Source organism: Mesoplodon bidens (assembly GCF_964165515.1).
Source record: "Mesoplodon bidens genome assembly, contig: HAP1_SCAFFOLD_59, whole genome shotgun sequence".
NCBI lineage: Eukaryota > Metazoa > Chordata > Mammalia > Artiodactyla > Ziphiidae > Mesoplodon > Mesoplodon bidens.
Window position 1 is genome coordinate 683,872 of NW_027671484.1, and position 25,459 is coordinate 709,330.

At 44.1% G+C, this 25,459-nt stretch overlaps 1 long non-coding RNA gene across 1 annotated transcript; it reads left to right on the plus strand.

Annotated features, from left to right (window-relative positions):
* Nucleotides 1-1,314: 1,314 nt before the first annotated feature.
* On the plus strand, nucleotides 1,315-20,486 carry LOC308611306. The gene is made up of 2 exons (XR_014014839.1): nucleotides 1,315-1,655; nucleotides 20,379-20,486. It is a non-coding gene; the product is annotated as an uncharacterized lncRNA (long non-coding RNA).
* The last annotated feature ends 4,973 nt before the right edge of the window (nucleotides 20,487-25,459 follow it).

The following is a 25,459-nucleotide window of genomic DNA, read 5'->3' on the forward strand; positions in this document are numbered from 1 at the left end:
GCAATCAGAGATTCATTAAACAAACTTATGGTTCACCAATGGAAAGGTGTGAGGATTGGTTTCATTAGGATATCGGGGTTAAGAGACTTATACAAACACAGGTGACATATATAATCACCAAAGACCTACGGAATACCAAAAGACTACTCAACATTCTGTCATAACGTACATGGGAAAAGTATCCCAGGAAAAACAGACATGTGTATATGTGTAAAAGAACCACATCTTCCACACCTCCAACAAGCCAAACATTGTAATCAAACTTGCTGTAATAAAAAATAAAAATTAAATTAAAAACACGAACAAGAAGTAGGGAGACAAACTTGAGGGGCTTTCTCCTGGCACATTCCATTCTAAATTCCAATCTAGAACACGACTTCCATTGAGGCTCTGTTGCCCTAGTAACAAGAATTGGTAAGGGAGAACTGCTGCCACCTTGTGGCCGTTTCACACAACAGCAGCTTTAATCCCAGCGCTAAAGGTCAGTTGATATTCAAAATCATTGCAGGCCTGTAAATGACACCTGCCCTGAAAACAAATCCTGGGGTCACATATCGACCAAAAAATTCAAAGGACGTCCATATTTCAAAACGACCATTTCAAAAGGCATATTTTATGCACATTAGTTTTCTGCTTCTTTTTCTTTCTTTCTTTTTTGGTTAAAAAAACGGGAATGGAAAAAGGCATCCCTCAGAAGGGGCGAAAATAGTTGCATACGAATCAATGGACAAAGGCTTAATCTACAATATATATAAACAGCTCATGCAGCTTAATATTAAAAAATCAAACAACCCAATACAAAAATGGGCAGAAGATCTAAAGATACGTTTCTTCAAAGAAGACACAGAGATGGCCAAGACGCACATGAAAAGCTGCTCAACAGCACTAATTATTAGAGAAATGCAAATCAAAACTACAATGAGGTATCACTTCACACTGTTAGAATCGGCATCATCAGAAAATCTACAAACAACAAATTCTGGGGAGGGTGTGGACAAAAGGAGACCTCTAACACTATTGGTGGGAATGTAAATTGATACAGTCACTATGGAGAACAGTATGGAGTTTCGTTAAAAAAAACTAGAAATAGAACTACCATCTGATCCAGCAATCCCACTTCTGGGCATATACCCAAAGAAAACCATAAATCAAAAAGGTACATTCACCACAATGTTCATTGCAGCACTATTTACAATAGCCAGGTAATGGAAGCAACCTAAATGCCCACAGACAGATGAATGGATATAGATGTGGTACATGTATAAAATGGAATATTACTCAGCCATAAAAAGGAATGAAACTGGGTCATTTGTAGAGACATCGATGGATCTAGAGACTGTCATACAGAATGAAGTAAGTCAGAAAGAGGAAAACAAATATTGTATATTAATGCATATATGTGGAACCTAAAAACTGGTACAGATGAACTGGTTTGCAGGGAAGAAATAGAGACAGAGGTAGAGAACAAACGTATGGACACCAAGTGTGGGAAGCCATGGTGTGGTGGTGGTGGGATGAGTTGGGAGATTGGGATTGACCTGCATACATGTATATGCATAAAATACATAACTAATAATAACCTGCTGTATAAAAAAATAAATAAAATTAAATTTCAAAATTTTAAAAAATAAAATTTAAAAATAATACAGAAAAAAGTTTTTCCCTTCACACAGATGTATTTATAGGAATGAATTATTTCCATGCTTATATCTATAAATACATAAAAGAGGAATAAAATCTAACTTGAACCATAAAAGAAAAAAAAACCTGAACCCACCAGTTATACAGAGGAAAACCCTATCAGGGCACTTGCTCCAGCGGTAAACAATTCTGAAATTGGTCAGAGGTGGGGAATCATCTCCCATACAGACAGCAACCCACACCCCAGGCAAGGAGCGTCCTCATTGCAACACTTGGGGATCGTGCAGAGGCATCTCTGAATAAAGGTGAGCTGAGCCCCAGGCCAGCTGCTGCTGAACTGTTCCCACCCTTCCCAGGTAAAACACCTGAATATGTACAAGGGATTGTAAGACTAGAGGAAGGGCCATGGAGCCACCCCAGCAACAGCACGCAGGCCAACTTGGTGCCTGCTGTCCAGCCAGGGTGGTCCTGCCCACGGGCGCTCTTCCGGAAGCTTTCCATTGTCCTGCCTGAGATACCCCACCTGTCCCAGCCCCCAATGCTTTTTTCTTTCCTCACCTCTGTCCGGAGAGAAATTCCAGCGGAAGGTATGGGTGACACATCCTCTTCTTTACAGGTGGCAGCCTGGCAACTCCTGCATAAAGGCCAGCAGAACCCCACTCACACCGGGCCACCAACAAAGCTGTGGCCCCTCATTCCCTCCCAACAGCACAGCCCCGAGACTGCTGACGGGGCAGAGAATATGGAGTCAGGAACAGCTTCAGGGGCTATTGCTGCCTGGAGCACTGTTTATATTGACCTCAACCAGGCACACCTGGGGAGGGCCGGGCAGCAGTGTAAGGCTTCCCAGGTCAGCTAATCCACAACACTCAGGGAATCACATTGTTGAAAATGGACCTCGCTAAGGCAGAAGAGAAGCCAAGGAAAAAAAGAACACAATGCCATTTGCACCACCGTAGATGAGTCTAGAGGTAATCACGTGACTTGTAGTAAGTGAGAAAGTGAAAGACACATATCATATCATATCACTTATAGGTGTTACCTAAAAATGGATACCAGGGCAGATATTTCCACCGAGAAGGGCAATCAGAGATTCATTAAACAAACTTATGGTTCACCAATGGAAAGGTGTGAGGATTGGTTTCATTAGGATATCGGGGTTAAGAGACTTATACAAACACAGGTGACATATATAATCACCAAAGACCTACGGAATACCAAAAGACTACTCAACATTCTGTCATAACGTACATGGGAAAAGTATCCCAGGAAAAACAGACATGTGTATATGTGTAAAAGAACCACATCTTCCACACCTCCAACAAGCCAAACATTGTAATCAAACTTGCTGTAATAAAAAATAAAAATTAAATTAAAAACACGAACAAGAAGTAGGGAGACAAACTTGAGGGGCTTTCTCCTGGCACATTCCATTCTAAATTCCAATCTAGAACACGACTTCCATTGAGGCTCTGTTGCCCTAGTAACAAGAATTGGTAAGGGAGAACTGCTGCCACCTTGTGGCCGTTTCACACAACAGCAGCTTTAATCCCAGCGCTAAAGGTCACTTGATATTCAAAATCATTGCAGGCCTGTAAATGACACCTGCCCTGAAAACAAATCCTGGGGTCACATATCGACCAAAAAATTCAAAGGACGTCCATATTTCAAAACGACCATTTCAAAAGGCATATTTTATGCACATTAGTTTTCTGCTTCTTTTTCTTTCTTTCTTTTTTGGTTAAAAAAACGGGAATGGAAAAAGGCATCCCTCAGAAGGGGCGAAAATAGTTGCATACGAATCAATGGACAAAGGCTTAATCTACAATATATATAAACAGCTCATGCAGCTTAATATTAAAAAATCAAACAACCCAATACAAAAATGGGCAGAAGATCTAAAGATACGTTTCTTCAAAGAAGACACAGAGATGGCCAAGACGCACATGAAAAGCTGCTCAACAGCACTAATTATTAGAGAAATGCAAATCAAAACTACAATGAGGTATCACTTCACACTGTTAGAATCGGCATCATCAGAAAATCTACAAACAACAAATTCTGGGGAGGGTGTGGACAAAAGGAGACCTCTAACACTATTGGTGGGAATGTAAATTGATACAGTCACTATGGAGAACAGTATGGAGTTTCGTTAAAAAAAACTAGAAATAGAACTACCATCTGATCCAGCAATCCCACTTCTGGGCATATACCCAAAGAAAACCATAAATCAAAAAGGTACATTCACCACAATGTTCATTGCAGCACTATTTACAATAGCCAGGTAATGGAAGCAACCTAAATGCCCACAGACAGATGAATGGATATAGATGTGGTACATGTATAAAATGGAATATTACTCAGCCATAAAAAGGAATGAAACTGGGTCATTTGTAGAGACATCGATGGATCTAGAGACTGTCATACAGAATGAAGTAAGTCAGAAAGAGGAAAACAAATATTGTATATTAATGCATATATGTGGAACCTAAAAACTGGTACAGATGAACTGGTTTGCAGGGAAGAAATAGAGACAGAGGTAGAGAACAAACGTATGGACACCAAGTGTGGGAAGCCATGGTGTGGTGGTGGTGGGATGAGTTGGGAGATTGGGATTGACCTGCATACATGTATATGCATAAAATACATAACTAATAATAACCTGCTGTATAAAAAAATAAATAAAATTAAATTTCAAAATTTAAAAAAATAAAATTTAAAAATAATACAGAAAAAAGTTTTTCCCTTCACACAGATGTATTTATAGGAATGAATTATTTCCATGCTTATATCTATAAATACATAAAAGAGGAATAAAATCTAACTTGAACCATAAAAGAAAAAAAAACCTGAACCCACCAGTTATACAGAGGAAAACCCTATCAGGGCACTTGCTCCAGCGGTAAACAATTCTGAAATTGGTCAGAGGTGGGGAATCATCTCCCATACAGACAGCAACCCACACCCCAGGCAAGGAGCGTCCTCATTGCAACGCTTGGGGATCGTGCAGAGGCATCTCTGAATAAAGGTGAGCTGAGCCCCAGGCCAGCTGCTGCTGAACTGTTCCTACCCTTCCCAGGTAAAACACCTGAATATGTACAAGGGATTGTAAGACTAGAGGAAGGGCCATGGAGCCACCCCAGCAACAGCACGCAGGCCAACTTGGTGCCTGCTGTCCAGCCAGGGTGGTCCTGCCCACGGGCGCTCTTCCGGATGCTTTCCATTGTCCTGCCTGAGATACACCACCTGTCCCAGCCCCCAATGCTTTTTTCTTTCCTCACCTCTGTCCGGAGAGAAATTCCAGCGGAAGGTATGGGTGACACATCCTCTTCTTTACAGGTGGCAGCCTGGCAACTCCTGCATAAAGGCCAGCAGAACCCCACTCACACCGGGCCACCAACAAAGCTGTGGCCCCTCATTCCCTCCCAACAGCACAGCCCCGAGACTGCTGACGGGGCAGAGAATATGGAGTCAGGAACAGCTTCAGTGGCTATTGCTGCCTGGAGCGCTGTTTATATTGACCTCAACCAGGCACACCTGGGGAGGGCCGGGCGGCAGGGTAAGGCTGCCCAGGTCAGCTAATCCACAACACTCAGGGAATCACATTGTTGAAAATGGACCTCGCTAAGGCAGAAGAGAAGCCAAGGAAAAAAAGAACACAATGCCATTTGCACCACCGTAGATGAGTCTAGAGGTAATCACGTGACTTGTAGTAAGTCAGAAAGTGAAAGACACATATCATATCATATCACTTATAGGTTTTACCTAAAAATGGATACCAGGGCAGATATTTCCACCGAGAAGGGCAATCAGAGATTCATTAAACAAACTTATGGTTCACCAATGGAAAGGTGTGAGGATGGGTTTCATTACGATATCGGGGTTAACAGACATATACAAACACAGGTGACATATATAATCACCAAAGACCTACGGAATACCAAAAGACTACTCAACATTCTGTCATAACGTACATGGGAAAAGGATCCCAGGAAAAACAGACATGTGTATATGTGTAAAAGAACCACATCTTCCACACCTCCAACAAGCCAAACATTGTAATCAAACTTGCTGTAATAAAAAATAAAAATTAAATTAAAAACACGAACAAGAAGTAGGGAGACAAACTTGCGGGGCTTTCTCCTGGCACATTCCATTCTAAATTCCAATCTAGAACACGACTTCCATTGAGGCTCTGTTGCCCTAGTAAGCAGAATTGGTAAGGGAGAACTGCTGCCACCTTGTGGCCGTTTCACACAACAGCAGCTTTAATCCCAGCGCTAAAGGTCAGTTGATATTCAAAATCATTGCAGGCCTGTAAATGACACCTGCCCTGAAAACAAATCCTGGGGTCACATATCGACCAAAAAATTCAAAGGACGTCCATATTTCAAAACGACCATTTCAAAAGGCATATTTTATGCACATTAGTTTTCTGCTTCTTTTTCTTTCTTTCTTTTTTGGTTAAAAAAACGGGAATGGAAAAAGGCATCCCTCAGAAGGGGCGAAAATAGTTGCAAACGAATCAATGGACAAAGGTTTAATCTCCAATATATATAAACAGCTCATGCAGCTTAATATTAAAAAATCAAAGAACCCAATACAAAAATGGGCAGAAGATCTAAAGATACGTTTCTTCAAAGAAGACACAGAGATGGCCAAGACGCACATGAAAAGCTGCTCAAGAGCACTAATTATTAGAGAAATGCAAATCAAAACTACAATGAGGTATCACTTCACACTGTTAGAATCGGCATCATCAGAAAATCTACAAACAACAAATTCTGGGGAGGGTGTGGACAAAAGGAGCCCTCTTCCACTATTGGTGGGAATGTAAATTGATACAGTCACTATGGAGAACAGTATGGAGTTTCGTTAAAAAAAACTAGAAATAGAATTACCATCTGATCCAGCAATCCCACTTCTGGGCATATACCCAAAGAAAACCATAAATCAAAAAGGCACATTCACCACAATGTTCATTGCAGCACTATTTACAATAGCCAGGTAATGGAAGCAACCTAAATGCCCACAGACAGATGAATGGATAAAGATGTGGTACATGTATAAAATGGAATATTACTCAGCCATAAAAAGGAATGAAACTGGGACATTTGTAGAGACATCGATGGATCTAGAGACTGTCATACAGAATGAAGTAAGTCAGAAAGAGGAAAACAAATATTGTATATTAATGCATATATGTGGAACCTAAAAACTGGTACAGATGAACTGGTTTGCAGGGAAGAAATAGAGACAGAGGTAGAGAACAAATGTATGGACACCAAGTGTGGAGAGCCATGGTGTGGTGGTGGTGGGATGAGTTGGGAGATTGGGATTGACCTGCATACATGTATATGCATAAAATACATAACTAATAATAACCTGCTGTATAAAAAAATAAATAAAATTAAATTTCAAAATTTAAAAAAAGAGAATTTAAAAATAATACAGAAAAAAGTTCTTCCCTTCACACAGATGTATTTATAGGAAAGTATTATTTCCATGCTTATATCTATAAATACATAAAAGAGGAATAAAATCTAACTTGAACCATAAAAGAAAAAAAAACCTGAACCCACCAGTTATACAGAGGAAAACCCTATCAGGGCACTTGCTCCAGCGGTAAACAATTCTGAAATTGGTCAGAGGTGGGGAATCATCTCCCATACAGCCAGCAACCCACACCCCAGGCAAGGAGCGTCCTCATTGCAACGCTTGGGGATCGTGCAGAGGCATCTCTGAATAAAGGTGAGCTGAGCCCCAGGCCAGCTGCTGCTGAACTGTTCCCACGCTTCCCAGGTAAAACACCTGAATATGTACCAGGGATTGTAAGACTAGAGGAAGGGCCGTGGAGCCACCCCAGCAACAGCACGCAGGCCAACTTGGTGCCTGCTGTCCAGCCAGGGTGGTCCTGCCCCCGGGCGCTCTTCCGGAAGCTTTCCATTGTCCTGCCTGTGATACCCCACCTGTCCCGGCCCCCAATGCTTTTTTCCTTCCTCACCTCTGTCCGGAGAGAAATTCCAGCGGAAGGTATGGGTGACACATCATCTTCTTTACAGGTGGCAGCCTGGCACCTCCTGCAGAAAGGCCAGCAGAACCCCACTCACACCGGGCCACCAACCAAGCTGTGGCCCCTCATTCCCTCCCACCAGCACAGCCCCGAGACTGCTGACGGGGCAGAGAATATGGAGTCAGGAACAGCTTCAGGGGCTATTGCTGCCTGGAGCGCTGTTTATATTGACCTCAACCAGGCACACCTGGGGAGGGCCGGGCGGCAGGGTAAGGCTGCCCAGGTCAGCTAATCCACAACACTCAGGGAATCACATTGTTGAAAATGGACCTCGCTAAGGCAGAAGAGACGCCAAGGAAAAAAAGAACACAATGCCATTTGCACCACCGTAGATGATTCTAGAAGTAATCACGTGACTTGTAGTAAGTCAGAAAGTGAAAGACACATATCATATCATATCACTTATAGGTGTTACCTAAAAATGGATACCAGGGCAGATATTTCCATCGAGAAGGGCAATCAGAGATTCATTAAACAAATTTATGGTTCACCAATGGAAAGGTGTGAGGATTGGTTTCATTACGATATCGGGGTTAACAGACTTATACAAACACAGGTGACATATATAATCACAAAAGACCTACGGAATACCAAAAGACTACTCAACATTCTGTCATAACGTACATGGGAAAAGGATCCCAGGAAAAACAGACATGTGTATATGTGTAAAAGAACCACATCTTCCACACCTCCAACAAGCCAAACATTGTAATCAAACTTGCTGTAATAAAAAATAAAAATTAAATTAAAAACACGAACAAGAAGTAGGGAGACAAACTTGAGGGGCTTTCTCCTGGCACATTCCATTCTAAATTCCAATCTAGAACACGACTTCCATTGAGGCTCTGTTGCCCTAGTAACCAGAATTGGTAAGGGAGCACTGCTGCCACCTCGTGGCCGTTTCACACAACAGCAGCTTTAATCCCAGCGCTAATGGTCAGTTGATATTCAAAATCATTGCAGGCCTGTAAATGACACCTGCCCTGAAAACAAATCCTGGGGTCACATATCGACCAAAAAATTCAAAGGACATCCATATTTCAAAACGACCATTTCAAAAGGCATATTTTATGCACATTAGTTTTCTGCTTCTTTTTCTTTCTTTATTTTATGGTTAAAAAAACGGGAATGGAAAAAGGCATCCCTCAGAAGGGGCGAAAATAGTTGCAAACGAATCAATGGACAAAGGTTTAATCTCCAATATATATAAACAGCACATGCAGCTTAATATTAAAAAAACAAACAACCCAATACAAAAATGGGCAGAAGATCTAAAGATACGTTTCTTCAAAGAAGACACAGAGATGGCCAAGACGCACATGAAAAGCTGCTCAACAACACTAATTATTAGAGAAATGCAAATCAAAACTACAATGAGGTATCACCTCACACTGTTAGAATCGGCATCATCAGAAAATCTACAAACAACAAATTCTTGGGAGGGTGTGGACCAAAGGAGCCCTCTTCCACTATTGGTGGGAATGTAAATTGATACAGTCACTATGGAGAACAGTATGGAGTTTCGTTAAAAAAAACTAGAAATAGAATTACCATCTGATCCAGCAATCGCACTTCTGGGCATATACCCAAAGAAAACCATATATCAAAAAGGCACATTCACCACAATGTTCATTGCAGCACTATTTACAATAGCCAGGTAATGGAAGCAACCTAAATGCCCACAGACAGATGAATGGATAAAGATGTGGTACATGTATAAAATGGAATATTACTCAGCCATAAAACGGAATGAACCTGGGTCATTTGTAGAGACATCGATGGATCTAGAGACTGTCATACAGAATGAAGTAAGTCAGAAAGAGGAAAACAAATATTGTATATTAATGCATATATGTGGAACCTAAAAACTGGTACAGATGAACTGGTTTGCAGGGAAGAAATAGAGACAGAGGTAGAGAACAAACGTATGGACACCAAGTGTGGGAAGCCATGGTGTGGTGGTGGTGGGATGAGTTGGGAGATTGGGATTGACCTGCATACATGTATATGCATAAAATACGTAACTAATAATAACACGCTGTATAAAAAATAAATAAAATTAAATTTCAAAATTAAAAAGAATAATATTTAAAAATAATACAGAAAAAAGTTCTTCCCTTCACACAGATGTATTTACAGGAATTAATTATTTCCATGTTTATATCTATAAATACATAAAAGAGGAATAAAATCTATCTTAAACCCTAAAAGAAAAAAAAAAACCTGAACCCACCAGTTATACAGAGGAAAACCCTATCAGGGCACTTGCTCCAGCGGCAAACAATTCTGAAATTGGTCAGAGGTGGGGAATCATCTCCCATACAGCCAGCAACCCACACCCCACGCAAGGTGCGTCCTCATTGCAAAGCTGGGGGACTGTGCCGAGGCATCTCTGAATAAAGGTGAGCTGAGCCCCAGGCCAGCTGCTGCTGAACTGTTCCCACCCTTTCCAGGTAAAACACCTGAATATGTACAAGGGCTTGAAAGACTAGAGGAAGGGCCGTGGAGCTACACCAGCAACAGCACGCAGGCCAACTTGGGGCCTGCAGGCCAGCCAGGGTGGTCCTGCCCCGGGCGCTCTTCCGGAAGCTTTCCAATGTCCTGCCTGAGATACCCCACCTGTCCCGGCCCCCACTGCTTTTTTCCTTCCTCACCTCTGTCCGGAGAGAAATTCCAGCGGAAGGTATGGGTGACACATCCTCTTCTTTACAGGTGGCAGCCTGGCAACTCCTGCAGAAAGGCCAGCAGAACTCCACTCACACCGGGCCACCAACAAAGCTGTGGCCCTTCACTCCCTCCCACCAGCACAGCCCCGAGACTGCTCACGGGCAAAGAATATTGAGGCAGGCACAGCTTCAGGGGCTATTGCTGCCTGGATCGCTGTTGATATTGACCTCAACCAGGCACACCTGGGGAGGGCAGGCCGGCAGGATAAGGCTGCCCATGTCAGCTAATCCACAACCCTCAGGGAATCACAGTGTTGAAAATGGACCTCGCTAAAGCAGAATAGAAGCGAAGGAAAAAAAGGACACAATGCCATTTGCAGCACCGTAGATGAGTCTAGAGGTTATCACGTGACTTGTAGTAAGTCAGAAAGTGAAAGACACATATCGTATCATATCACTTATAGGTGTTACCTAAAAATGGATACCAGGGCAGATATTTCCACGGAGAAGGGCAATCACAGATTCATTAAACAAACTTATGGTTCAACAATGGAAAGGTGTGAGGATTGGTTTCATTACGATATTGGGGTTAACAGACATATACAAACACAGGTGACATATATAATCACCTAAGACCTACGGAATACAAAGAGAAGACTACTCAACATTCTGTCATAACGTACATGGGAAAAGGATCCCAGGAAGAACAGACATCTGTATATGTGTAAAAGAACCACATCTTCCACACCTACAACAAGCCAAACATTGTAATCAAACTTGATATAATTAAAAATAAAAAATTAAATTAAAAACACGAACAAGAAGTAGTGAGACAAACATGAGGGGCTTTCTCCTGGCACATTCCATTCTAAATTCCAATCTAGAACACGACTTCCATTGAAGCTCTGTTGCACTAATAACCAGGTTTGAAAGAGAGAACTGCTGCCACCTTGTGGCCGTTTCACACAACAGCAGCTTTAATCCCAGCGCTAAAGATCAGGTGATATTCAAAATCATTGCAGGCCTGTAAATGACACCTGCCCTGAAAACAAATCCTGGGGTCACATATCGACCAAAAAATTCAAAGGACGTCCATATTTCAAAACGACCGTTTCAAAAGGCATATTTTATGCACATTAGTGTTCTTCTTTTTCTTTCTTTCTTTTTTGGTTAAAAACACGGGAATGGAAAAAGGCATCCCTCAGAAGGGGCGAAAATAGTTGCAAACGAATCAATGGACAAAGGTTTAATCTCCAATATATAGAAACAGCTCATGCAGCTTAATATTAAAAAAACAAACAACCCAATACAAACATGGGCAGAATATCTAAAGAGACGTTTCTTCAAAGAAGACACAGAGATGGCCAAGACGCACATGAAAAGCTGCTCAAGAGCACTAATTATTAGAGAAATGCAAATCAAAACTACAATGAGGTATCACCTCACACCTGTTAGAATCGGCATCATCAGAAAATCTACAGACAACAAATTCTGCGGAGGGTGTGGACAAAAGGAGCCCTCTTCCACTATTGTTGGGAATGTAAATTGATACAGTCACTATGGAGAACAGTATGGAGTTTCCTTAAAAAACCTACAAATAGAAACCTTGACTTTCCCTAACACTAACCATAGCCTGGAACGGAAACCTACCACCAACCGTGCACCTTATCTACGCGGTACACTAATCCTAATCCGTACGCTGGCACTAACCGGTGAGTCAACATGTACCCTGACTCTAACACGTTTCCGTACCCTCAGCTGTGCCCCAAACCTTGCCGTTGCCTATCCTTAACCTTAGCCCGGAACAGAAACCTACCATCAGCCCTACACCTTACCCTAAACCGTACCCTAATCCTAATCCATACGTCAACATGTACCCTGACCCTAACACGTTTCCGTACCCTCACCTCTGCCATAAACCTTGCCGTTCGCTTACCTTAACCCTAGCCCGGAACGGAAAACTACCACCAACCCTACACCTTACATTACGCCATACCCTAATCCTAATTCGTATGCTGACACTAACCTGTGCATCAACACGTACCCTGACCCTAACACGTTTCGTACCCTCACCTGTGCCCTAAACTTTGCCAGTCCCTAAACATAACCCTAGACTGGAACGGAAACCTACCACCAACCCTACACCTTACTCTATGCGGTACCCTAATCCTCATGCGTACGCTCACACTAACCCGTGAGTCAACACGTACCCTGAACCTAACACATTTCCGTACCATCACCTGTGCCCTATACCTTGCAATTCGCTATCCCTAACCCTACACTGGAATGTAAACCTACCGCCATCCGTACACCTTACTCTACGCCGTACCCTAATCCTAATGCGTACGATGACACTATTCCATGCATCAACATGCACCATGAACCTAACACGTTTCTGTACCCTCACCTGTGCCCTAAGCCTTGCCGTTCACTAACCCTAACCCTAGCCCTGAACTGAAACCCACCACCAGCCCTACACCATACCCTATGCCGTACCCTACTCCTGGCCTGTATGCTGGCACTGAGCCGTGCGTCAGCACGTAGCCTGCCTCTCCCAAGTTTCCGTACCCTCAACTGTGTCCTTAGCCTTGCCGTTCCCTAACCCTAACCCTAGCCAAGAACAGAAACCCACCACCAGCCCTACACCTTACCCTACGCCGTACCCTACTCCTGGCCCATACGCTGGCACTGACCCATGCGTCAGCAGGTAGCCTGACCCTCCCACGTTTCCGTACCCTCACCTGTGCCCTAAGCCTTGCCGTTCCCTAACCCTAACCCTACACTTTACCCTACGCCATACCCTAATCCTGGGCCGTACGCTGGCACTGACACTTGCGTCAGCACGTAGCCAGACCCTCCCACGTTTCTGTACCCTCACCTGTGCCCTAAGCCTTGCCATTCCCTAACCCTAACCCTAGGCGGGAACGGAAACCCACCACCAGCCCTACACCTTACCCTACGCCGTACCCTACTCCTGGGCTGTACATTGGAACTGACCCTTGTGTAAGCACGTAGCCTGCCACTCCCATGTTTCCATACCCTCACCTGTGCCCTAAGCCTTGCCGATCCCTAACCCTAACCCTACCCTGGAACAGAAACCCACCACCAGACCTACACCTTACCCTATGCCGTACCCTAATTCTGGCACGTACGCTGGCACTGACCCTTGTGTCAGCACGTAGCGTGCCTCCCCCTCGTTTCCGTACCCTTACCTGTGCCCTAAGCCTTGCCGTTCCCTAACCCTAACCCGGAACAGAAACCCACCAACAGCCCTACACCTTACCCTACTCCGTACCCTAATCCTGGCCCGTACACTGGCACTGAACCGTGCGTCAGCACATAGCCTGACCCTCCCACGTTTCTGTTCCCACAGCTGTGCCTTAGCCTTGCCGTTCCCTAAACCTAACCCTAGCGCGGAATGGAAACCCACAACCAGGCCTACACCATACTTTACTCCTGACCCGTACACTGGCACTGACACGTTTGTCAGCACGTAGCCTGCCTCTCCCACGTGTCCCTATGATCACCTGTTCCCTCAAACTTGCCGTTCCCTAACCCTAACCCTAGCCCGGAACGGAAAACCACCACCAGCCCTACACGTTACCCTATGCTGTACCCTACTCCTGGCCCTTACGCTGGCACTGACACGTGCGTCAGCACACAGCCTGACCATCCCACGACCCTCCCAATACAGAAATGGGCAGAAGATATCAAGAGACGTTTCTTCAAAGAAGACACAGAGATGGCCAAGACGCACATGAGAAGCTGCTCAAGAGCACTAATTATTAGAGAAATGCAAATCAAAACTACAATGAGGTATCACCTCACACCTGTTAGAATCGGCATCATCAGAAAATCTACAAACAACAAATTCTGGGGAGGGTGTGGACAAAAGGAGCCCTCTTCCACTATTGGTGGGAATGTAAATTGATAGAGTCACTATGGAGAACACTATGGAGTTTCCTTAAAAAATCTAGAAATAGAATTACCATCTGATCCAGCATTCCACTTCTGGGCATATACCCAAAGAAAACCATAAATCAAAAAGGCACATTCACCACAATGTTCATTGCAGCACTATTTACAATAGGCAGGTAATGGAAGCAACCTAAACGCCCAAAGACAGATGAATGGATAAAGATGGGGTACATATATAAAATGGAATATTACTCGGCCATAAAAAGGAATGAATCTGGGTCATTTGTAGAGACATCGATGGATCTAGAGACTGTCATACAGAATGAAGTAAGTCAGAAAGGGGAAAACAAATATTGTATATTAATGCATATATGTGGAACCTAAAAATTGTACAGATGAACTGGTTTGCAGGGAAGAAATAGAGACACAGAGGTAGAGAACAAACGTATGGACACCAAGTGTTGGAAGCCATGGGGTGGTGGTGGTGGGATGAGTTGGGAGTTTGAGATTGACCTGTATACATGTATATGCATAAAACACATAACTAATAATAACCAGCTGTATAAAAAAGTAAATAAAATTAAATTTCAAAATTATAAAAAATAAAATTTAAAAATAAAACAGAAAAAAGTTCTTCCATTCACACAGATGTATTTATAGGAATGAATTATTTCCATGCTTATATCTATAAATACATAAAAGAGGAATAAAAGCTAACTTGAACCATAAACGAAGAAAAACCTGAACCGACCAGTTATACAGAGAAAAACACTATCAGGGCACTTGCTCCAACTGAAAACAATATTGAAATTGTTCAGAGGTGGGGAATCATCTCCCATACAGCCAGCAACCCACACCCCACACAAGGAGCTTCCTTATTGCAAAGCGGGGGTACCGAGGCGAGGCATCTCTGAACAAAGGTGAGCTGAGCCCCAGGCCAGCTGTTGCTGAACTGTTCCCACCCTTCCCAGGTAAAACACCTGAATATGTACAAGAGCTTGAAAGACTAGAGGAAGGGCCGTGGAGCCACACCAGCGACAGCACGCAGGCCAACTTGGTGCCTGCAGGCCAGCCAGGGTGGTCCTGGCCCCGGGCGCTCTTCCGGAAGCTTTCCATTTTACTGCCTGAGATACCCCACTTTTCCCGGCCCCCACTGCTTTTTTCCTTCCTCACCTCTGTCCGGAGAGAAATTCCAGCGGAAGGTATGGGTGACACATCCTCCTCCTTACAGGAGGCAGCCTGGCAACTCCTTCAGAAAGGCCAGCAGAAGCCCACTCACACCGGGCCACCAACAAAGCTGTGGCCCCTCACTCCCTCCCACCAGCACAGCCCCGAGACTGCTCACGGGGCAGAGAATATGGAGGCAGGCACAGCTTCAGGGGCTATTGCTGCATGGAGCGCTGTTTATATTGACCTCAACCAGGCACACCTGGGGAGGGCCGGCCGGCAGGATAAGGCTGCCCACGTCAGCTAATCCACAACCCGCTGGGAAGCACATTGTTGAAAAGGGACCTCGCTAAGTCAGAATAGAAGGCAAGGAAAAAAAGGACACAATGCCTTTTGCAGCACCGTAGATGAGTCTAGAGGTAATCACGTGACATGTAGTAAGTCAGAAAGTGAAAGACACATATCATATCATATCACTTATAGGTGTTACCTAAAAATGGATACCAGGGCAGATATTTCCACCGAGAAGGGCAATCAGAGATTCATTAAACAAACTTATGGTTCACCAATGGAAAGTTGTGAGGATTGGTTTCATTACGATATCGTGGTTAACAGACTTATACAAACACAGGTGACATATATAATCACCAAAGACCTACGGAATACCAAAAGACTACTCAACATTCTGTCATAAGGTACATGGGAAAAGGATCCCAGGAAAAACCGACATCTGTATATGTGTAAAAGAACCACATCTTCCACACCTACAACAAGGCAAAGATTGTAATCAAACTTGCTGTAATAAAAAATAAAAAATTAAATTAAAAACACGAACAAGAAGTAGTGAGACAAACTTGAGGGGCTTTCTCCTGGCACATTCCATTCTAAATTCCAATCTAGAACACGACTTCCTTTGAGGCTCTGGTGCACTAATAACCAGATTTGAAAGAGAGAACTGCTGCCACCTTGTGGCCGTTTCACACAACAGCAGCTTTAATCCCAGCGCTAAAGGTCAGTTGATATTCAAAATCATTGCAGGCCTGTAAATGACAGCTGCCCTGAAAACAAATCCTGGGGTCATATATCGACCAAAAAATTCAAAGGACGTCCATATTTCAAAACGACCGTTTCAAAAGCCATATTTTACGCACATTAGTGTTCTGCTTCTTTGTCTTTCTTTCATTTTTGGTTAAAAAAACGGGAATGGAAAAAGGCATCCCTCAAAAAGGGCGAAAATCGTTGCAAACGAATCAATGGACAAAGGTTTACTCTCCAATATATATAAACAGCTCATGCGGATTAATATTAAAAAAAACAAACAACCCAATACAAAAATGGGCAGAAGATCTAAAGAGACGTTTCTTCAAAGAAGACACAGAGATGGCCAAGACGCACATGAAAAGCTGCTCAAGAGCTCTAATTATTAGAGAAATGCAAATCAAAACTACAATGAGGTATCACCTCACACCTGTTAGAATCGGCATCATCAGAAAATCTACAAACAACAAATTCTGGGGAGGGTGGGGACAAAAGGATCCCTCTTCCACTATTGGTGGGAATGTAAATTGATACAGTCACTATGGAGAACACTATGGAGTTTCCTTAAAAAAACTAGAAATAGAATTACCATCTGATCCAGCAATTCCACTTCTGAGCATATACCCAGAGAAAATCATAAATCAAAAAGGCACATTCACCACAATGTTCATTGCAGCACTATTTACAATAGCCAGGTAATGGAAGGAAACTAAATGCCCACAGACAGATGAATGGATAAAGATGTGGTACATGTATAAAATGGAATATTACTCAGCCATAAAAAGGAATGAAACTGGGTCATTTGTAGAGACATCGATGGATCTAGAGACTGTCATACAGAATGAAGTAAGTCAGAAAGAGGACAAATATTGTATATTAATGCATATATGTGGAACCTAAAAACTGGTACAGATGAACTGGTTTGCAGGGAAGAAATAGAGACAGAGGTAGAGAACAAACGTAAGGACACCAAGTGTGGGAAGCCATGGTGTGGTGGTGGTGGGATGAGTTGGGAGATTGGGATTGACCTGCATACTTGTATATGCATAAAATACATAACTGATAATAACCTGCTGTATATAAAAGTAAATAAAATTAAATTTCAAAATTTTCAAAAATAAAATTTAAAAATAATACAGAAAAAAGTTCTTCCCTTCACACAGATGTATTTATACGAATGAATTATTTCCATGCTTATATCTATAAATACATAAAAGAGGAATAAAATCCAACTTGAACCATAAAAGAAAAAAAAAACCTGTACCCACCAGTTATACAGAGGAAAACCCTATCAGGGCACTTGCTCCAGCGGTAAACAATTCTGAAATTGGTCAGAGGTGGGGAATCATCTCCCATAGAGCCAGCAACCCACACCCCAAGCAAGGAGCGTCCTCATTGCAAATCTGGGGGATCGTGCCGTGGCATCTCTGAATAAAGGTGAGCTGAGCCCCAGCAAAGCTGCTGCTGAACTGTTCCCACCCTTTCCAGGTAAAACACCTGAATATGTACAAGGGCTTGAAAGACTAGAGGAAGGGCCGTGGAGCCACACCAGCAACAGCACGCAGGCCAACTTGGTGCCTGCAGGACAGCCAGGGTGGTCCTGACCCCGGGCGCTCTTCCGGAAGCTTTCCATTGTCCTGCCTGAGATACCCCGCCTGTCCCGGCCCCCACTGCTTTTTTCCTTCCTCACCTCTGTCCGGAGAGAAATTACAGCCGAAGGTATGGGTGACACATCCTCTTCTTTACAGGTGGCAGCCTGGCAACTCCTGCAGAAAGGCCAGCAGAACTCCACTCACACCGGGCCACCAACAAAGCTGTGGCCCCTCACTCCCTCCCACCAGCACAGCCCCGAGACTGCTGACGGGGCAGAGAATATGGAGTCAGGCACAGCTTCAGGGGCTATTGCTGCCTGGAGCGCTGTTTATATTGACCTCAACCAGGCACACCTGGGGAGGGCAGGGCGGCAGGGTAAGGCTGCCCAGGTCAGCTAATCCACAAATCTCAGGGAATCACATTGTTGAAAATGGACCTTGCTAAGGCAGAAGAGAAGCCAAGGAAAAAAAGAACACAATGCCATTTGCACCACCGTAGATGAGTCTCGAGGTAATCACGTGACTTGTAGTAAGTCAGAAAGTGAAAGACACATATCATATCATATCACTTATAGGTGTTACCGAAAAATGGATACCAGGGCAGATATTTCCACCGAGAAGGGCAATCAGAGATTCATTAAAGAAACTTATGGTTCACCAATGGAAAGGTGTGAGGATGGGTTTCATTACGATATCGGGGTTAAGAGACTTATACAAAAACAGGCGACATATATAATCACCAAAGACCTACGGAATACCAAAAGACTACTCATCATTATGTCATAACGTACATGGGAAAAGGATCCCAGGAAAAACAGACATGTGTATATGTGTAAAAGAACCACATCTTCCACACCTCCAACAAGCCAAACATTGTAATCAAACTTGCTGTAATAAAAAATAAAAATTAAATTAAAAACACGAACAAGAAGTAGGGAGACAAATTTGAGGGCCTTTCTCCTGGCACATTCCATTCTAAATTCCAATCTAGAACACGACTTCCATTGAGGCTCTGTTGCCCTAGTAACCAGAATTGGTAAGGGAGAACGGCTGCCACCTTGTGGCCGTTTCACACAACAGCAGCTTTAATCCCAGCGCTAATGGTCAGTTGATATTCAAAATCATTGCAGGCCTGTAAATGACACCTGCCCTGAAAACAAATCCTGGGGTCACATATCGACCAAAAAATTCAAAGGACGTCCATATTTCAAAACGACCGTTTCAAAAGGCATATTTTATGCACATTAGTTTTCTGCTTCTTTTTCTTCCTTTCTATTTTGGTTAAAAAAACGGGAATGGAAAAAGGCATCCCTCAGAAGGGGCGAAAATAGTTGCAAACGAATCAATGGACAAAGGTTTAATCTCCAATATATATAAAGAGCGCTTGCAGCTTAATATTAAAAAAACAAACAACCCAATACAAAAATGGGCAGAAGATCTAAAGATACGTTTCTTCAAAGAAGACACAGAGATGGCCAAGACGCACATGAAAAGCTGCTCAAGAGCACTAATTATTAGAGAAATGCAAATCAAAACTACAATGAGGTATCACCTCACACCTGTTAGAATCGGCATCATCAGAAAATCTACAAACAACAAATTCTGGGGAGGGTGTGGACAAAAGGAGCCCTCTTCCACTATTGGTGGGAATGTAAATTGATACAGTCACTATGGAGAACAGTATGGAGTTTCCTTAAAAAAAAACTCGAAATAGAATTACCATCTGATCAAGCAATCCCACTTCTGGGCATATACCGAAAGAAAACCATAAATCAAAAAGGCACATTCACCACAAGGTTCATTGCAGCACTATTTACAATAGCCAGGTAATGGAAGCAACCTAAATGCCACCAGACAGATGAATGGATAAAATTGGGGTACATATATAAAATGGAATATTACTCGGCCAAAAAAAGGAATGAAACTGGGTCATTTGTAGAGACATCGATGGATCTAGAGACTGTCATACAGAATGAAGTAAGTCAGAAAGAGGAAAACAAATATTGTATATTAATGCATATATGTGGAACCTAAAAAATGGTACAGATGAACTGGTTTGCAGGGAAGAAATAGAGACACAGAGGTAGAGAACAAACTTATGGACACCAAGTGTGGGAAGCCATGGGGTGGTACTGGTGGGACGAGTTGGGAGATTGAGATTGACCTGTATACATATATATGCATAAAATACATAACTAATAATAACCTGCTGTAATATAAAAGTAAATAAAATTAAATTTCAAAATTTTAAAAAATAAAATTTAAATATAAAACAGAAAAAAGTTCTTCCCTTCACACAGATGTATTTATAGGAATGAATTATTTCCATGCTTATATTTATAAATATATAAATGAGGAATAAAATCTAACTTGAACCATAAATAAAAAAAACCTGAACCCACCGGTTATACAGAGGAAAACCCTATCAGGGCACTTGCTCCAGCGGTAAACAATTCTGAAATTGGTCAGAGGTGGGGAATCATCTCCCATACAGCCAGCAACCCACACCCCATGCAAGGAGCGTCCTCATTGCAAAGCTGGGGGACCGAGCCGAGGCATCTCTGAATAAAGGTGAGCTGAGCCCCAGGCCAGCTGCTGCTGAACTCTTCCCACCCTTCCCAGGTAAAACACCTGTATATGTACAAGGGCGTGAAAGACTAGAGCAAGGGCCGTGGAGCCACATCAGCGACAGCACGCAGGCCAACATGATGCCTGTAACCCAGCTAGGGTGGTACTGGCCCCGGGCGCTCTTCTGGAAGCTTTCCATTGTCCTGCCTGAGATACCCCACCTGTCCCGGCCCCCAGTGCTTTTTTCCTTCCTCACCTCTGTACACTGAGAAATTCCAGCGGAAGGTATGGGTGACACATCCTCTTCTTTACAGGTGGCAGCCTGGCAACTCCTGCAGAAAGGCCAGCAGAACTCCACTCACACCGGGCCACCAACAAATCTATGGCCCCTCACTCCCTCCCACCAGCACAGCCCCGAGACTGCTCACGGGGCAGAGAATATGGAGGCAGGCACAGCTTCAGGGGCTATTGCTGTTTGGAGAGCTGTTTATATTGACCTCCAGCAGGCAGACCTGGGGAGGGCCGGCCGGCAGGGTAAGGCTGCCCAGGTCAGCTAATCCACAACCCTCAGGGAATCACATTGTTGAAAATGGACCTCGCTAAGGCAGAATAGAAGCCAGGGAAATAAGGACACAATGCCATTTGCAGCACCGTAGATGAGTCTAGAGGTAATCACGTGACTTGTAGTAAGTCAGAAAGTGAAAGACACATATCATATCATATCACTTATAGGTGTTACCTAAAATAGATAGCAGGGCAGTTATTTCCACTGAGAAGGGCAATCACAGGTTCATTAAACAAACTTATGGTTCTCCAATGGAAAGGTGTGAGGATTGGTTTCATTATAATATCGGGGTTAACAGACATATACAAACAGAGGTGACATATATAATCACCAAAGACCTATGGAATACCAAGGGAAGACTACTCAATATTCTGTCATAACGTACATGGTAAAGGATCCCAGGAAGAACAGACATCTGTATATGTGTAAAAGAACCACATCTTCCACACCTACAACAAGCCAAACATTGTAATCAAACTTGCTATAATAAAAAATAAAAGAAATAAATTAAAAATACGAACAAGAAGTAGGGAGACAAACTTGAGGGGCTTTCTCCTGGCACATTCCATTCTAAATTCCAAAATAGAACACGACGTCCTTTGAGGCTCTGTTTCCCTGGTAACCAGATGTGTTAAGGGAGAACTGCTGCCACCTTGTGGCCGTTTCACACAACAGCAGCTTTAATCCCAGCGCTACTGGTCAGTTGATATTCAAAATCATTGCAGGCCTGTAAATGACACCTGCCCGAAAACAAATCCTGGGGTCACATATAGACCAAAAAATTTAAAGGCCTTCCATATTTCAAAACGACCGTTTCAAAAGATATATTTTATGCACATTAGTGTTCTGCTTCTTTTTCTTTCTTTCTTTTTTGGTTAAAAAAACGGGAATGGAAAAACGCATCCCTCAGAATGGGCGAAAATAGTTGCAAACGAATCAATGGACAAAGGTTTAATCTCCAATATATATAAACAGCTCATGCAGCTTAATATTAAAAAAACAAACAACCCAATACAAAAATGGGCAGAATATCTAAAGAGACGTTTCTTCAAAGAAGACACAGAGATGGCTAAGACGCACATGAAAAGCTGCTCAACAGCACTAATTATTAGAGATATGCAATCAAAACTATAATGAGGTATCACCTCACACCTGTTAGAATCGGCATCATCAGAAAATCTACAAACCACAAATTCTGGGGAGGGTGCGGACAAAAGGAGCCGTCTTCCTCTATGGTGGGAATGTAAATTGATACAGTCACTATGGAGAACAGTATGGAGTTTCCTTAAAAAAACTAGAAATAGAAACCTTGACTTTCCCTAACCCTAACCATAGCCCGGAACGGAAACCTACCACCAACCCTACACCTTATCTATGCCGTACACTAATCTTAATCCGTACGCTGGCACTAACCGGTGAGTCAACACGTACCCTGACCCTAACACGTTTCCGTACCCTCAGCTGTGCCCTAAACCTTGCCGTTGCCTATCCATAACCTTAGCCCGGAATAGAAACCTACCATCAGCCCTACACCTTACCCTAAGCCGTACCCTAATCCTAATTCATACATCAACACGTACCCTTACCCTAACACGTTTCCGTACCCTCACCTCTGCCATAAACCTTGCCGTTCCCTAACCCTAACCCTAGCCCAGAACGGAAACCTACCACCAACCCTACACCTTACCTTACCCCGTACCCTAATCCTAATTCGTATGCTGACACTAACTTGTGCATCAACACGTACCCTGACCCTAACACGTTTCGTACCTTCACCTGTGCCCTAAACTTTGCCGGTCCCTAAACATAACCCTAGACTGGAACGGAAACGTACCACCAACCCTACACCTTACTCTATGCAGTACCCTAATCCTCCTACGTACGCTGACACTAACCCTTGAGTCATCACGTATCCTGAACCTAACACATTTCCGTACCATCACCTGTGCCCAAAACCTTGCAATTCGCTAACCCTAACCCTACAACGGAATGGAAACCTACCGCCATCCGTACACCTTACCCTACGCCGTACCCTAATCCTAATGCGTACGATGAAACTATTCCATGCATCAACATGTACCATGACCCTAACACGTTTCTGTACCCTCACCTGTGCCCTAAACCTTGCCGTACCCTAACACTAACCCTAGCCCAGAATGGAAAACTACCACAAACCGTACAGCATACCCTACATGGTACCCTAATCCTAATCCGTACACTGACACTAACCCGTGCGTCAACACGTACACTGACCCTAACACTTTTCCGTTCCCTCACCTGTGCCCTAAACCGTGCCGTTGCCTAACCCTAACCCTACCCCAAAACGGAAACCTACCACCAACCCTACACGTTACCCTACGCCATACCCTAATCATAATCCGAGCGTCAACACGTACCATGACCCTAACACATTTCCGTACCCTCACCTATGCCCTAAACCTTGCCGTTCCATAACACTAACCCTAGCCTGGAACGGAAACCTACCACCAACCCTAGACTTTAACCTACGAAGGACCATAAACCTACTCCGTACGCTGACACTAACCCATGCGTCAAAACTTACCCTGACACTAACACGTTTCCGTACCTTCACCTGTGACCTAAACCTTGCCATTCCCTAACCCTAACCCTAGCCCACAACGGAAACCTACCACCAAACCTACACCTTACCCTAAGCCGTACCCTAATGCTAATCCATATGTCAACACGTACCCTGACACTAACACGTTTCCATACCCTCATCTGTGCCCAAAACCTTGCCGTTCCCTAACACTAACCCTAGCCTTGAACGGAAACCTACCACCAACCATACACTTTACCCTATGCCGCACCATAATCCTCATCTGTACGTTCACACTAACCCGTGCGTCAACACGTACCCTGAGCCTAACACGTTTCAATACCCTCACGTGTGCCCTAAACCTTGTCATTCCCTAACCCTAACCCAAGCCTTGAACGGAAACCTACCACCAACACAACACCTTACCCTAAGCCATACCGTAATCCTAATCTGTACGTCAACATGTACCCTGACCCTAAAACGTTTCCGTACCCTCACCTGTGCCCTAAACGTTGCCATTCCCTAACCCTAACCCTAGCACGGAACGGAAACCTACCACCAACCCTACACATTACCCTATGCCGTACCCTAATCCTAATCCATACGCTGACACTAACCCGTGTTTCAACACGTACCTTGACTGTAACAAGTTTCTGTAAGCTCACCTGTGCCCAAACTTTGCCAATCCCTAACCCTAACCCTAGCCAGGAAAGGAAACGCACCACCAGCCCAACACATTACCCTACACCGAAGCCTACTCCTGGCCCGTACGCTGGCACTGACCCGTGTGTCAGCACGTAGCCTGACCCTCCGACGTTTCCATACCCTCACCTGTGCCCTAAGCCTTGCCGTTCCCTAACCCTAACCCTAGCCCGTAACGGAAACCCACCACCAGCCCTACACCTTACCCTACGCCATACCATACTCCTGGAGCGTACGCTGGAACTGAACCCTGCGTCAGATGCAGCCTGACCCTCCCACGTTTCCGTACCCTCACCTGTGCCCTAAGGCTCGCCGTTCCCTAACCCTAACCCTAGCCCGGAACGGAGACCCACCATCATCCCTACCCCTTACCCTTGTCGAAGCCTACTCCTACCCGGAAGCTGACACTGACACGTGCGTGAGCACGTACCCAGACCCTCCCACTTTTCCATACCCTCACCTGTTCCCTAAGCCTTGCGTTCGCTAACCCTTACCCTGGCCCGGAACGGAAACCCACCACCGGGCCTACACCTTACACTACGCCGAAGACTACACCTGGGCGTACGCTGTCATTGACCCGTGCGTCAGCACGAAGTGTGACCCCCCCACGTTTCTGTAACCTCACCTGTGCCCTAAGTCTTGTGGTTCCCTTCCCCTAACAGTTGCCCGGAAAGGAAACCCACCACCACCCCTACACCATACCCAACGTCATACACAACTCCTGCCCCGTACGGTGGCACTGACCCTTGTGTCAGCACGTAGCCTGCCTTTCCCACGTTAACTTACCCTAACCTGTGCCCTAAGCCTCGCAATTCCCTAACACTAACCCTAGCCCGGAACAGAAACCCACCACCAGCCCTACACCTTACCCTACGCCGTACCCTATTCCTGGACCGTACGCTGGCACTGACACGTGATTCAGCATGTAGCCTGACCCACCCACGTTTCCGTACCCTCACCTGTGCCCTA